The sequence below is a fragment of the Rhamphochromis sp. 'chilingali' genome (genome assembly GCF_963969265.1).
Source record: "Rhamphochromis sp. 'chilingali' genome assembly, chromosome: 15".
Classification (NCBI taxonomy): domain Eukaryota; kingdom Metazoa; phylum Chordata; class Actinopteri; order Cichliformes; family Cichlidae; genus Rhamphochromis; species Rhamphochromis sp. 'chilingali'.
Genome location: NC_137942.1, coordinates 28,775,776 through 28,791,789, shown reverse-complemented (window position 1 = coordinate 28,791,789; position 16,014 = coordinate 28,775,776).

The following is a 16,014-nucleotide window of genomic DNA, read 5'->3' as shown; positions in this document are numbered from 1 at the left end:
CATCAACGAGCAGCAGAGGCCCTGGTGTGGTGAAGATGGCCTCACAGGAAGCACTGTCCCTTGTGTACTGTGCATGGCCTAAGCCAACAACATTGGCCCTGGTGAAATGTGGATTATATTGGGCAGCACCACAGGCCCTGGTGTAATGTGAATATCCTCAGCCAGTAGTAAAGGCCCTTGTGTTTTGTGGAACGCATCAGCCAGCAACACAATCCCTGGTGAAATGTGGATGGCCTCATCCAGCACCAGAGGCCCTGGTTTGGTGATGATTGCCACACAGGAAGAACTGTACCTGGTGTAATGTGGATGGCCTCATCCAACAGTACAGGCCCTGGTGTGGTGAAGATGGCCTCACAGGAAGCACAGGCCATGGTGTAATGTGGATGGCCTCAGACAGCAGCCAGGCCCTGGTGAAATGTAGATGGCCTCAGCCGGCAACATGCGCTCTGGTGAAATGTAGTCTGCCTCAGCCAGTAGCACAGGCCCTGTTGTGGTGAAGATGACCTCAAAGGAAGCACTGTCCCTGTTGTAATGTGTATTTCCTCGGCCAACAACACTGGCCCTCTATAAATGTGGATGGTATTGGCCAACACCACAGGCCCTGGCGTAATGTGAATGTGCTCAGCCAACACCACTGGCTCTGGTGTAATGGGGATGGCATCAGCCAGTAGCACAGGCCCTTGTGTATTGTGGATCGCATCAGCCAGCAACACAAGCCCTGGTGAAATGTGGTTGGTATCAACGAGTAGCACAAGCCCTGGTGTAATGTGAATGGCCTCAGCCAGCACCACAGGCCCTGGTTTTGTGATGATGGCATCACAAGAAGCACTGGCAGTCGTGTAATGTGGATGGCCTGAGCCAACACCATGTACCCCAACCAGAAGCCTTGGATGAACCGGGATGTTCGTCTCCTCCTGAAGGCCCGCAACACTGCCTTTAGGTCAGGAGATGCACACGCCTACAGTACAGCCAGGGCTAATCTAAAGAAGGGTATCAAAAAAGCCAAACACCATTACAAAAAGAAGGTAGAAGAACACTTCTCCAACTCCAACCCCCGACGCATGTGGCAAGGACTCCAGACCATCACAGACTACAGGACCACCAAACCCTCCCCCGCATCCTCTGATGTCTCCTTCCTCAACGAGCTCAACAACTTTTATGCTCGTTTTGAGCGAGGGAACCCCACAACCACAACCAAAGCAGACATGACGCCAGACCACCAACCTATGACTCTCTCCCCCACCGATGTAGGAGCGGTGCTGAGCAGGATCAATGTCCACAAGGCTGCAGGCCCTGATGGCATCCCCGGGCGTGTTCTCAGAGCGTGTTCTGGGGAGCTTGCAGGAGTGCTCACAGACATATTCAATCTGTCCTTGGCCCACGCTGTGGTACCGGCCTGCTTCAAATCCACCTCCATCGTCCCGATACCCAAAAACTCCAACCCATCTTGCCTCAATGATTACCGCCCAGTAGCACTCACCCCCATCATCACTAAGTGCTTAGAGCGACTGGTCCTAGCACACTTCAAATCCTGTCTCCCCCCCACCCTGGACCCCCACCAATTCGCATACCGCCGGAACAGGAGCACAGAGGATGCAGTCTCCATCGCAATGCACTCTGTCCTCTCACACCTGGACAACAACAACACCTACGCCAGAATGCTGTTTATAGACTTCAGTTCAGCATTCAATACAATCCACCCCTCACAACTCATCAGGAAACTGACAGACCTGGGCATCAGTTCCCTCATCTGCAAATGGTTACTGGACTTCCTGACCAACCGCCCCCAACATGTCCGGCTGGATAACCGCTGCTCATCTACCATCACAATGAACACCGGTGTACCACAAGGCTGTGTGATGAGCCCTTTCCTCTACTCCCTCTTCACCCACGACTGCAGACCTGCTGATGGTTCCAACACCATCATTAAGTTTGCAGATGACACCACAGTGATTGGCCTCATCAGTGACAACGATGAGGCCGCCTACAGGGAGGAGGTGGATCGTCTGGCTGAGTGGTGCGACAGAAACAACCTGCTGCTTAACACCGAGAAGACCAAGGAGCTCATCGTGGACTACAGGAGGAATGCTGACCCACATCCACCCATCCACATTAAGGGGACGGCTGTGGAGCGTGTGAGCAGCTTCAAGTTCCTGGGAGTCCACATCTCCGAGGATCTCACCTGGACGACCAACTACTCCAAGCTGGTCAAGAAGGCTCACCAGCGCCTCTTCTTCTTGAGGACTCTGAGGAAGAACCACCTGTCCTCAGACATCCTGGTGAACTTCTATCGCTGCACCATCGAGAGCATCCTGACCAACTGTATAACAGTCTGGTACGGGAACTGCTCTGCCTCGGACCGGAAGGCGTTGCAGAGGGTCGTGAAAACTGCCCAGCGCATCGCCGGAGCACCACTTCCTGCCATAAAAGACATCTACAGGAAGCGGTGTCTGAAAAGGGCTGGGAAAATCATCAAAGACCCCAGTCACCCATCACATGGACTCTTCACCCTCCTGCCCTCTGGGAGGCGCCACAGGAGCCTCCGGACTAAGACCACCAGGTACCGGAACAGCTTCTTCCCCACAGCTGTCAGACTCCTGAACTCTGCCTCCTGACATCTGACCCACGTTAAACTCATGGACTGAACATACACACACCCACAATGGACAACTGTACCCTCAAACACAATAATAACATGGACTGAACCACCACTCACAACCACTAGCACTTTATATAGCCTCTGTAGAAACTATCTACACCCTCACTTATCTTAACTGCACTACTGTATAGCTCTGTGTAAATAATCATTCTGTACATTCGATAATCTTTAATCCTACAACTGTTTACAACTTGCATAGTTCCCATTTCTGTATAGCTGTATATCCCAGATTCTGTAAAGTTATTTATTTCATATTCTGTATAGTTTTTCATATTTATATCCTGTTCATATCCTGTACATAGCTTGTACTCACTACAGCCTGTACATACTTATAGTTATAGAATATTCACAACATACTTCATACCGTGTACATTATAACATACCATAATAGACCCATTTCTGTAATATACTCACATATCTATATTATTGCTAATATATATTGTAATATATCTATATCACTAAAGCACTTCTGGATGGATGCAAACTGCATTTCGTTGCCCTGTACCTGTGCATGTGCAATGACAATAAAGTTGAATTCTATTCTATTCTATTCTATTCTAACAACACTGGCCCTGGTGTAATGTGGATGGTATTGGCCAGCACCACTGGCTCTGGTGTAATGTGAATGTCCTCAGCCAGAAGCAGAGGCCCTTGTGTATTGTGGATCGCATCAGCCAGCAACATAAGCCCTGGTGAAATGTGGTTGGTATCAACGAGTAGCACAGGCCCTGGTGCAATGTGGATGGCCTGAGCCAACAACACTGGCCCTGGTGAAATGTGGATGGTATTGGCCAGCACCACTGGCCCTTGTATAATGTGGGTGGCATCAACGAGTAGCACAGGCCCTTGTGTAATGTTGATGGCATCATCCAGCACCACAGGCCCTGGTGTGGTGAAGATGGCCTGACAGGAAGCGCTGTCCCTGGTGTAATGCGGATGGCATCATCCAAAAACACTGGCCCTGGTGAAAAGTGGATGGTATTGGCCAGCACCACAGGCCGTTGTGTAATGTGGATGGCCTCAGCCAACACCACTGGCCCTGGTGTAATGTGAATGGCATCAGCCAGTATCACAGGCACTTCTGTGTTGTTTATGTCATCAGCCAGCAACACAAGCCCTGGTGAAATGTGGATGGTTTCGGACAGCACCAAAGGGCCTGGTGAAATGTGGATGGTATTGGCCAGCACCAAAGGCCCTGGTGTAATGTGGATGGCCTCAGCCAAAAGTACAGGCCCTGGTGTGGTAAAGATGGCCTCACAGGAAGCACTGTCCCTGATGTAAAGTGTATGGCCTCAGCCAACAACAGTGGCCCTGGTGAAATGTGGATGGTATTGGCCAGCACAACAGGCCATGTTGTAATGTGAATGTCCTCAGCCAGTAGCACAGGACCTTGTGTACTGTGGATTGCATTAGCCAGCAACACAAGCCCTGGTGAAATGTGGATGGTATCAACGAGTAGCACAGGCCCTGGTGTAATGTGGATTGCCTCATCCAGCAACACCACAGGCCCTGGTGAAATGTGGTTGTTTTCGGCCAGCAACACTGGCCCCTGGGTAATTTGGATGGCTAGCAGCACAGGCCCTGGTCTGGTGAAGATGGCCTCACAGAAATCACTGGCCCTGGTGTATTGTGGATGGCATCAGCCATCAACACAGGCCCTCGTGAAATATAGGTGGCCTCAGCCAGCAGCACAGGCCCCACTGCAATGTGAATGCCCTCAGCCAGCAGCACAGGACCTGGTGTAATGAACCTATAACGATAATTGACATTTGACCTCACTGTATGATTATAGCAGCTGTGTGTTATGTCATGGCATGTTTTAAAAATGCCACCTGAAATTTAGGAGGTAGTGATGGGTCGTTCGCGAACGAAATGGCTCTTAGAGCCGGCTCTTTGACGTGAACGACGCCAGCCGGCTCCTTATCGCGAGCCCTCACGTGGGTTTTTGTTTTTTTCTTTCTCTCACCCTCTCTCTCGCACTTTTTTTCCGCTTCACTCTGCACTCTGCTTTACGCTGGGCAGAGGGGGGAGGGGCGGTAGTTACACTTAGTAGCACAGGAACAGAGCAGTGTTGCCAACTTGTGGCAGCTTTTACAAAACTTTGTAAAAGCGAGTTTTCAGACCCCTTAGCCACTTTTTTTCTAAAAAAAAGTTGCTAAAAAAAGACGTGAAAGCGCTTATCGCTTTTACTCTCAAAAAGCAGCGGGTGCTGTAACGCAGTCAGTTCTTCTTTTACTCTTTTACTCTTATGCTGTTTTGTGGATCACAAGGTTTAAAACTACTTATAAACACACACACAAAGTAACTCCACCAGAGTGCCTATTTCGGGTCACTTTTGCCGGTCCAAGCCCGGGTAAAGGAGCAGGGTTGGAATTGTGACATAAAAAAAACAATATTTGCTAAAATAAATTTCATTTGTAGTTTTAAATAAACTCTAAACGCATTTAGGACGTTTTTTACTCACTTTATGTCTCTTTCACAATGTTATTTCTCTCTCCAACAACATAGGTTACAATTAGATTAGCATGACCAATTATGCAAATTAGGCGATGATGTCATTTAGCGACTTCTAGCGACTTTTGGGACAGCCAATAGCGATTTTCCTTACTGAGGAGTTGGCAACACTGGAACAGAGCCAGAGGGAGAGAGAGAGAGAAAGAGAGCCAGGGACAACAACGTCACATTAGAAAGGTATCCGGTTGTTCAGTGATGACCAGTGTTGGGTAATGTCAATGGAAAATTGTATTTAGTAGTCAGTATAATCTTTTAGTGATATAAGTTTGCATATGGTAGAATACTGCATGTAGTTATTTGTATTGGGAAATATTCAACCATGTATACTTAGAGGCATATAATCAATTGTGTGTGATCTCTAACAGGCTGCAGGTTTGGTGTGCACTCCAGGAATGCACCCCCACATCCTGGGAGCATGAGAGTTCGTACCTTGTTTTATTGTTTTACGGCAGGATTAACGTAGCTATGTCTGTTTTAGTTTAAGTGCTTCTTTACATATAGATGAACTGTTGGATTTTCCAGACCAGCAGGTTAAGGGAAGTTGTTTATGGGGTCACACTCTGAACACACACACACACACACACACACACACACACACAGAAGTATAAAATAAAGACAGGGGCAAAGCTCAGCGCGAGTCTCTGAGACTGCCCTTGCTAGCAAGAACTTCTGTGTGTTTCTTTTCTCTGAGTCTTTACTGAAGAAGTGTTTTAGAATATTTTCCCTAACATTTACTTGGTCCTTCGTAGCCGGAGCAGAATATATCAGAACTGTTATCTGTGACTCTGCTCCAGGATCCAGCACTGATTCCTGACGCCGTGGGGGGCCGGCACCGAAGTCTGTGCACAGCCCTCTTAGACGAGGAGAGAGTCCCAGAGCATGAATTCAAGTCTGGGCCGGTGACCAGGTCCACGGCGCTGGGATTTAGTCTGGTGATCCGAACCGTCAGTGGGACATCGGGGGTAAGAAACACTATTTGGTATATAAGACGGCCGCAAAGGTTTAAAGTAACGTGATAAATTAGGTTGGGTTCGCCGAAAGGAGCTGAATTAGACTTAGGTTTTAGAGGTAGCCGAAATTACTTCGTGACAAATTCAAATGAAAACACGTTGAGACAAAGAAATTAAAATAGGTTGGGTTCGCCGGAAAGAGTTGAATTAGACTTGAGTTTTAGAGGTAGCTGAAATTATCTCGTGACAAATTAAAAAAGGTTGGGTTCGCCAAAAAGAGCTGAATTAGACTTGAGTTTTAGAGGTAGCTGAAATTATCTCGTGACAAATTAGCGCGCAAATGTCTATGTGTGTGTATGTGTCTGGAAGTAAGTTGATTTTACAGCACAATACGCTGCTGAACTACTTCCATTTTTGTTTTCTTTGCTGAGGCTCACGTGCTGGTGACAAAGGAGAACGGTTGAGTTTCATCTCAGAAAACTGATACCGCTTCACCGTTAGGGTGAAGTCGAAGGCCGTATCAGTAAACCACTCTGAAGTCAAGCGTGCCAGCGACGGCCCAGCAAAAATTTTTGAAAATGGGTGTGTGTCCCGAGCGTCCCTTCATTGGGTTTTGAAATCGCCCTGGGTGTGTGTCCCGAGCATCCCGCATCCCTTCATTGGGTTTTGTCGCGCGACTGGGTTAGCGTCCCACAACTGTGGGTTAGTGTCCCGAGCGGTCCGGTGCGAGTCCGGATTAGGCCTATTTTGTGTCATTGTTGTCGTCGTTGTTGTTGTTGTGTGAGTGTGTGCGGAGCAGAACACGTGGTCTGTGACACCGACTGTTGTTGTTATCATGGGTTTCTAAGCAACCAAGAGTGAGTCGGAGGGAGACAGACGTATGCTGGACTTTGCTCCTGGCAGCACAAAGTATTTAAATGAAAAAAAAAAAAAAAAAAAAAGAGCGACGGCTCCTTAGCTGCGCGCGTTCACGCGAGCACGGTCGCGCGGCTTTCACGCGGACCTGAGCCGTGCGGTTAATCGCAGGCTTATAAATGGAAGAGATTCAAATGTCAGAAGTTTTCAGAAAATACACCAGCTTTGAAGAGCGTGTGGAGAAGGCCAGTCCACATCACTTAAGATATGCTCTGGTGAATGGCTTTCCCCCACCCCTTGCTGACACAAAATATTTATTCTTTAGCTTGCCCTGATCGACAACAGCCTGTGTGCCAGACCATAGATTTAATTGAGGTGGATAGTTGTTAAAAGTAATCTACATTAAGCTTAGGGTTGCTCAAATTTAGTACAATGGCATATGAGGTGAAGTGATATAGATAAATGTTTAAACTAATGAAGTGCATAGAGGCACTTGACCTGTGTGAAAGACTGTCGTCTTATTATGAGCCATTGTTGAGATATAGAGCACACCTGTGAAAACAACTAATATGCTGAACCCTGTATGAAACATCTAAAAGTACATGATGGAGAAGCTGAATTGAATATGAAAGTGCAAGACTTTGCCACTGTGGGCAAAGCATGCAACCACTTTTCTGAGCTGATGAGCAAGCTACACATCATCAGATCGAGAGCTGTCTGAGAACTCCTCGAAGAGAGGGAAACAGAACTATGATAACTATGATAACTGTGATAACTGGAGTGTGCAGCGTTTCCGTGAGAAGTTTTTCTGCATCTTGACTCATGTGTGTGGAGTGTTCATAGCATCAGCATTATGTTTTTGTTTATTTGTTTTGTTGGGTTGAAAATAATTAAATAAACTTGTGATCATATGTATGGATCACCATGGCACATATCATCAGCCATATGATTTATTTACGCAGATGAAAAAGTGAGTGTGAATGTGTCTGACGTCACAGTGTTTTTGTGCGCTGTGTAAAAGTAATTGCCTTCGATTGTGAGAGCGGTGATTCTGCAGGTCACCAGCTATTTAAAAAAAAAAAAAGAGTGAAAAAGAGACAAAATTTACATTGTAGATGAAAAATAATCATAGGAAAAAGGTTTTGTGTTGATCAGCCAAGAACAACTACAATCTCATTTTCTGCTTTTAAGAAAGGACTGTTCACAAAAACACAGAAAGAGAGAGAGAGAGAGAGAGAGAGAGATGTGTATTGATTAAGCAGTGATGATAATAATGAACATGTCTTAGTTTGTCACTTTCAGGTGCAAAGCAGACCTGAATCAATTTTCCACATGCAGCGGTCGGAAGAAAGTTATAGTTTAACATCATTGGAAACATGCAGGCCAAGTTTCTGGCTGACTTATTTACAGCACCATGTGTCTCTCAACCTCACAAGCAGCTCTCACTCCTCCCTGAAGACAAGGAATGCAGCTCCAAAGACCAATAACATGGCAGATAAAGAGACAGCAGCAAGTCCTGAACAAAGAGACCCAGCAGGCAGCAGCAATGTGGACAAACAGCATCAGAGAAGAAGAGCAAACCCATCATCCTGCCTGATCGGATGAATGGCACTGTGAAGCTGCAACTTCACTATGCATGTGAAGAAAACTTTTGAGGAGAACTGAGGAGACTGTTGGAGTTTGACATTTGCCACCTTTGGAGAAGATGGCAAGAAGAGACAGTGACAGGACAAAGCTAAGGAGAACTGCCGGCTATTGGACTGTTGAAGTGGGAGAGGACAACAGAGTGAGAGGACACAGAGTGAGTAAGTAGAACACAGAGGAGTGCTGGTGTTAAATGTGGGAAATCAAAATTTGGGTTAGTAAACCTGGGAAAAACAAAACTGACTGCTTAAGTTTGAAAATTGAGAAGGAGTCTGAAACACTGCAAAAAAGAAACATATACAAAATCACACACACAAGCAGAACGTGCCTTAACCCTACTAACACTTCCAAACACAAGAGAGCTTATGAAGATTAGACAACATTTTAAGCATGTGAGTCTGTTTATCATCTTGTCCAAATCACTTAGTGTGATGCAAAGACCAGTGGACTCATAGCACATTAGTTAAGAAATGATCAAATAATAGCAGAGAAGTGTGTAGGAAAGGCCAGAGCGTTCTCACTCCCGAGGCGTAACATGTCGACGTTTTGTCACGTCCCGCGGCGTTCCTGAGGAACGCGAAAGGAGACCTTCGGCGTTCTTATGGTACGCGGCGGGTTATGGCTGGAATCCAGTGCAATGACGCTCCCGCGGTAATAGACGTTCCAGACCTGTATTCCAGCCCTAAACCTAACCTTATCCCTAGCCCTGACCATAACCTTATTCCTGACCTTAACCAGGACTTTAATGATGTTAAATAGCGTGTTTCTAAGCGATTTGAAGAAAAAGAGCGAACATGTGTAGGTTCAGTCCAGACGGTTCTCATATTTCCTCTTTTTCCGAGGTCGTCATTTAGGAACGTGGTGGGTAGCCGAAAACGTAATATGGTGACGATTTGTCACCTAGCGTAAAATGTTACGCTTTGGGAGTGAGAACGGGTTGGAAAGGCAGCTTTAAGAACATGCCCTGCTGGAGATGCAGCTCCACAGACATGCATTAAACCTGCCTAATAACACAAACACACATGCAATGAAAATTTATCTCTCATCAGTGTTAAAATAGTGTCAATTTAGCAGACACTTGTTATCAAATACTGAATTTATCCAATGCAACAAATTGACTCTCTAGGTTGCAGGACAACAGTTTTAACTTTTGTGGGAAAAAAGATTCTGGTTTGACCAACCAGTGATCAGACAATAAATTTAGTTGTTAATATAGTAAATTGGGAGATGCTTTCTGCTTGATTGATGCAGCACAAGTAATTTACTGTATGAGGGAAATTCTATTTTTGTGATAACATTTTGAACATGCATTTCTGTTGTCCTGTCAACTTAGTGGGTTAATAGCTGATATGCAAATTAGTTGATCGTTCTTAGATTAATGAAAGGTGATTGAATTCTCTCCGGGTACTCCGGCTTCTTCCCACCGTCCAAAGACATGCAGCTTGTGGGGATAGGTTAATTGGATAATCCAAATTGTCACTAGGTATGAATGTGAGCGCGAATGGTTGTCTGTCCCTGTGTGTTGGCCCTGCGACAGACTGGCGACCTGTCCAGGGTGTACCCTGCCTCTCGCCCTATGACAGCTGGGATGGGCTCCAGCACCCCCCGCGACCCTGAAAAGGATAAGCGGAAGCGAATGGATGGATGGATGGATGGATGGATGGATTGAATTCTAGCACGAGTGAATGAGATGTGTTGGAGTTTGTTAGAGTGGAGACTCTAAAACACTGAGTTTCCTGTTTTGATGTGCGAGTGAATCCTGTACTTAGATACACAACTCTGAATACATAAGAACAAACTTCTTTTGTGAAGTGCATGACAACATGTCACATGTTTTATGATGACGGGAAAAAAGAAAAATTGAATAAAATAGATCTGTGGCCTAAATGAGTGAAAAGCACAGACCTGGGGATTAAACTCATAGCTAATAGGACATTAGGATTGTATTGTGCAGCTGATGGTTGGTTTGGAGTGAATCTAGCTGATTTCTTTTGTTGTGAAGTTGAGCCTGCCAATTAGTATGATGGTATGATAAACCATGCTAATGGTATGATTTACCCTCCTGAGATGAGGAGCTTGTGTCATGACTTAACAAGGCCTTTTTATTTTGATACTTTCACAGTGCACTGAAAGTTTTGTTTGATAATTTCTGTTATTTTTCATTTTTCATTTTTTTTCAACAGGCACTGATTTCTGTTTGTCAATTTCTTTTCTTTAAGCAGATCCACACGTCAGGAATTAAAAGTGCTATACGACATTTTGAGAAAACCGTTACAAGTGAGTTTCTCCACATTAAAATGGGCTCTGGAGAACGCCACTTATTTGGGACTTATTTGGGACAAAAAGGATTCAGCGAGGAAATCCGATCTAAAAGTTCTTCTTTTTCTTTTGAAATGACGTCATTTTGCTGAAAGTGGAAACTAAATGCGATGATGGTTTCCACTATCAGCAAAGAAAGAATGAATGAATGAATGAATGAATGAATGAAAAAAAAACAAACAAACTGACTGACTGGTAAAAGCTGACAAGACTTGACCACGACTCAAGGTTAACCTCCACCTAGACAGGACAAAGGGTGGATGAATTTATGTGTTTCCTGTTACAGGAGCAGAAAGATGATAGCAACATTCGAGGTTGCATGATGGTTTAACCTTTGAAATGCCATTTTCTGTGTCTGTGCATCTACCAGGGGTGTTATTCACTACCTAGTGTTGCTTACAGAGGTAACGGTGACAAAGTATGCATACGCCTGCGCAGCGCTAACATTTGCATTTTCTTCTCTACAGCATTGCAGTTTTTCATGTGTTTGATCATGTGATTTATAAGAGGATTAGTTAATGTTTTTCTACTACAGGATTTCTGGGTTTATGTGTGACGGAAACTGTGTTTACAGGTTATGAGTTGGTGATGCTTTTACACTGTGTTTTTGGGAAAATGTGAAGGTTACTTTGATGATGTGAATGACATTCTTTCCACAGCTATGGATGGCTAACTTTATGGTCTTTTTATGGCACCTCTGGAACCTGTCGACCTGCGTTTGACCTGTGTCTGACCACCGTCTGACCACAGTCAATGTGTATTGCTAATGTTTGTTTTTCTAAGAATGCTTATTATTCTTATGATATAATTGTTTATAAGTGTGAAGTTTGATTTCACTTCCAGATCTTGTTTTCCAGGCCATGATGGTGTGTATGCAGGCTCCTGGGGGAGCCAGTCTTTAAGCAAATTTAATATGCAAAACACACTAACATTTTTATTGCAGGATTATAGGTCCAGGGTGGTGCTGCTCCAGAGGAGGAGATGCCCTGATGTTACCTGGGATATGATCTAGCTAATCTTTTTCTTTAAGACAGGAATCTGATTTTGATGAGTTGACTCATGGGAGCTTCCATGTGTCAAGATGAGGAATCCAGGATTAATATGAAACAATGAATTAACATTAAATTTTGGAATTAACATTAAATTTTGTTTTATATGATTTTTGCAGCGATTTGTGTGATTAACAGCTCATTCAACGGGTATTAAACCTATGCAAGTGGTGCATCCATGTTCAGATGAGGCTTTGATGGCCTATAAGTGAAGTTCACTGAACTAAAGAATGTGGTTTGATGATTGTTGACATGCTCTCCAAATAGAAGTTTTTCCTCCTAGCAAGGAAATACAGGTGCAGCAGTAATCTCCTGAAAAATCTTCAGAGGCCCAGTGAGAAGCGAGAACCATTCCAGGCATAACTGACAGCCCAGGCAGTGGTTGAGGTCAAAGGTCGAGCTGGTTGGGGCCCATCATGAGATCAGACTTTGGAGCCACAGCAAGGACCATGAAACTGCGTTGGAATGAGAGCTGTGCCACGGGGGTTTCCAGAGGCCAACAGAGGAGATTGTGGACAACAGATGGGCACCTGAAGGATGAGGGGAGCGTGCCAGCTCCATCGACAGCGCAGAGGGAGTCTAAGGATGGCATCATGATTCTGGGAAAGCACAGGAACCAGAAGCTATGGTGGTGATGACAGCAGTTTCCTATGAACATCACCTAATGCTGTGCCACTATACTGTGCATACGATGGCACACTGAAGACTGCTGGGATCATAACAGCAGTAAGATAACTGGACCCAGCACCCTTTCCACAAAGGGGTTTTTCTGCAGAGGATGGACAGTAGAAGAGTCATAAGTATTCCTACCGCAGGATGAAGGCCTGAAGTGAGGTGATGGGGGTTGATGGAGGCCAATTCAAGTGCTTCTGACCATTTCAACTGCCTGCAAAATAGCGGAGAGACCCTCCTGGATACATCAGAGCCACTGCAAAAAGGTTGAGGTCCCAGGAAACCACGACACCCCCAAGACAGCACAGTAGAGAAATCTCACGCTTGGTTGTTTCAGTGGTGAGGGGGGAGTGCTGATTGATCCCCCGTAGGGTAAGCTCGCACTTCAACCTCCAGCCTCTGATCAACTCTAGGGCAACCAAGTGCGAGGCGTGACGGACCTGTGTGCAACCATGGGAAGGTGGACCCTCTTGGTTACCTTGACTACAACGCTCACTTTTACAGGACCCCAGCTGACGCAAACAACAGCTGAACCAGGAGAAAGGCAGAAAAGACTGACACACGACAACTCTCACCTAAGAGACATGACACAAGATCACATTCATCCGTGGATGAATAATGCCTGGTACCGTTATATCCACGACAGAACAAAGGCAGAATCAGCAAATACAGACTGTTATGTCTGTTCTCATATGCCCAGCACGTCGACACACCCCACATTATATGGCGAATATATGAACAACACTCAAGCAAAGTGTGCAGCTAGCTTTGCTGGCATTGGATTCCAACACAGCCGAATCACCATCGACGATAAAATCTCACACCCCTCACTTAATAATTGGAACATGTGATCAACTTTTTTGGATCGACCTCAATGTGACAAATCGGAACATCTCTATCCATTTCCCAGTGTTCCTGGACAAAGTGCCCGGAAAAAACCACTCCATGTGTTACCAGCAAGAGAAAGGTAACAGACCCCTTGGAGACACCACAAATTGTGTCCAAACTGCAAGCCACGGAGAGGGCGCACCTGTGAATATGAGTGGGCCCTCTAACGGCACGTACTGGGTGCAAGGAATGGCCTGGTTATGTGGACAACGGGCATATTTCATACTGCCCCCAGACTGGACAGGAACATGTGCTCCTATATTCCTGTCAGACCACACTTTCAGGATGTCTGCGGTGAACACCAGTGCTGAAGTGCAGTGTAGTGCTGAAGAGAAACCTAGGGTTGTTCTCATTTTCGCTTTCTAAATCTGTGATCCTCAATTTCCTCTCCAGCTTACGAGTTATCTGCTTTAAGCTACATGTTTGAGAGTTATACCAGGGAGTTAAGTACTTCTGTTTTGAAGCTCTTTTTTTCACAGGAGCTACAGTATCCAGTGTCATATGTAGTAAGGAGGTAAAATTATAAACAAGTTAATCGACCTCTGGTGGAGTAGTGTTCAGGTAGCTGCTCTGCTCTTTGTTGGTACAAAGCATTGAAGATGATAACAGTGGGTGAATTATATTCTTAAACTCAGTTACAGCACTTTCAGAAAGACATATGAAGACATTCACTGTGATGAAATCTCCCCACTGCTGTGTAATCATTTATTGTATATTAAACTGTTATTAGAAAATGATCAGATAAGAGAGGGTTTTCAGGAAAGACTGTTAAATGTTCAGTTTGCATTAAGACTTATGGCACAAAGTGAAAAGATTTCCTCTTAGAGGTTAGCTTCGAATGTCTATTCAGTTTAAATTGATGGTGAACTGTGGCTGGGCTGTTGCATAATGGCATAATGCATAATGCATAACTGTTCTCCAGTGGTGTTAATGTCTGTCATTATTGAAATGTACTCTTGTATAAGTTTGATTAAACCTGCAGTCAGCTGAGGTTGAAGATGTCACTCGGATGAGCGATAAAACGTTTCTCCCACTGAAAACCCTACATCCAGATGCACAGAGTCAACTTTTTGGGATTCCTTTGGTTTAGTGTAGCAGGCCATGTATGTCAGTTTAGGACACATAATATAGAAGATGTTCACACACAGTCTCATTAACTGTTTTCAGTAATACAGATGGAGGTTTATCAGAGGAGGAGACTTAATTATTCTACACTCACACTGGCCAGGGCTCCTAAGCTTGTTAAATAAAAAAGTGTAAAATTAAATTTCAATAAACTAACCATAATGCCAGCTCATATGCTCTTAACACTGCATCTTTAACTCTTTTATAGGATTTGCAGTCTTCTGATTCCTGATGAGTTCCGTAAGTGACAAGCTTACTGACTGTGTTTACTCTTCTGTGTATTAGGTATTAGGAGTAGGTACGGGTGCAGAGGAAGGTTGTGTCCTGGCTGACTCTATTCATGAAAAATATAATCTGTGTTACAACAAGATTGAAATTGAGACTCAGCATTGTTTCCCAATCTTCCAAGCCCATATGAACTGTAGCCTCAGCTTTCTGTTCTTAGCTGACAGGAGTGATAGCAGAACAGATGTGTTATAAAATTTTGAGCAATGTCCTTGTACGATATTTAAGCTGCTTGTAAAGTGAAGAAAGTAGACACTTTAATCAGCCCACTCCTACAACCTGAAATGTGTGAAAGTCTAAATATTTATCAGAGGGGTTCACTAAATATCAGCTGATTTCAACAGGACAAAACTGCTTAAACTACTTCAATCTCCCACTGTGACCAATGGTGCAGAGCAGGATGAGGGTTTGAAGGTCAGTTCCTGCTATTGCAGCATCACTGAGTGTCTAGCTTAAGATAAACATCATTTATTTTTGAGGTCAGTTTTGATCAAGAACATAAGTATAGCCTGCATGAAACAACCAGACCAGGAGGTTCAATCAAGAACACATATGACATATGACACATATCTACAGTGGGGCAAAAAAGTATTTAGTCAGCCACCGATTGTGCAAGTTCCCCCACTTAAAATGATGACAGAGGTCAGTAATTTGCACCAGAGGTACACTTCAACTGTGAGAGACAGAATGTGAAAAAAAATCCATGAATCCACATGGTAGGATTTGTAAAGAATTTATTCGTAAATTAGGGTGGAAAATAAGTATTTGGTCACCTCAAACAAGGAAAATCTCTGGCTCTCACAGACCTGTAACGTCTTCTGTAAGAAGCTTTTCCGTCCCCCACTCGTTACCTGTATGAATGGCACCTGTTTGAACCCATCATCTGTATAAAAGACACCTGTCCACAGCCTCAAACAGTCAGACTCCAAACTCCGCCATGGCCAAGACCAAAGAGCTTTTGAAGGACACCAGGAAAAGTATTGTAGACCTGCACCAGACTGGGAAGAGTGAATCTACAATAGGCAAGCAGCTTGGTGTGAAAAAATCAACTGTG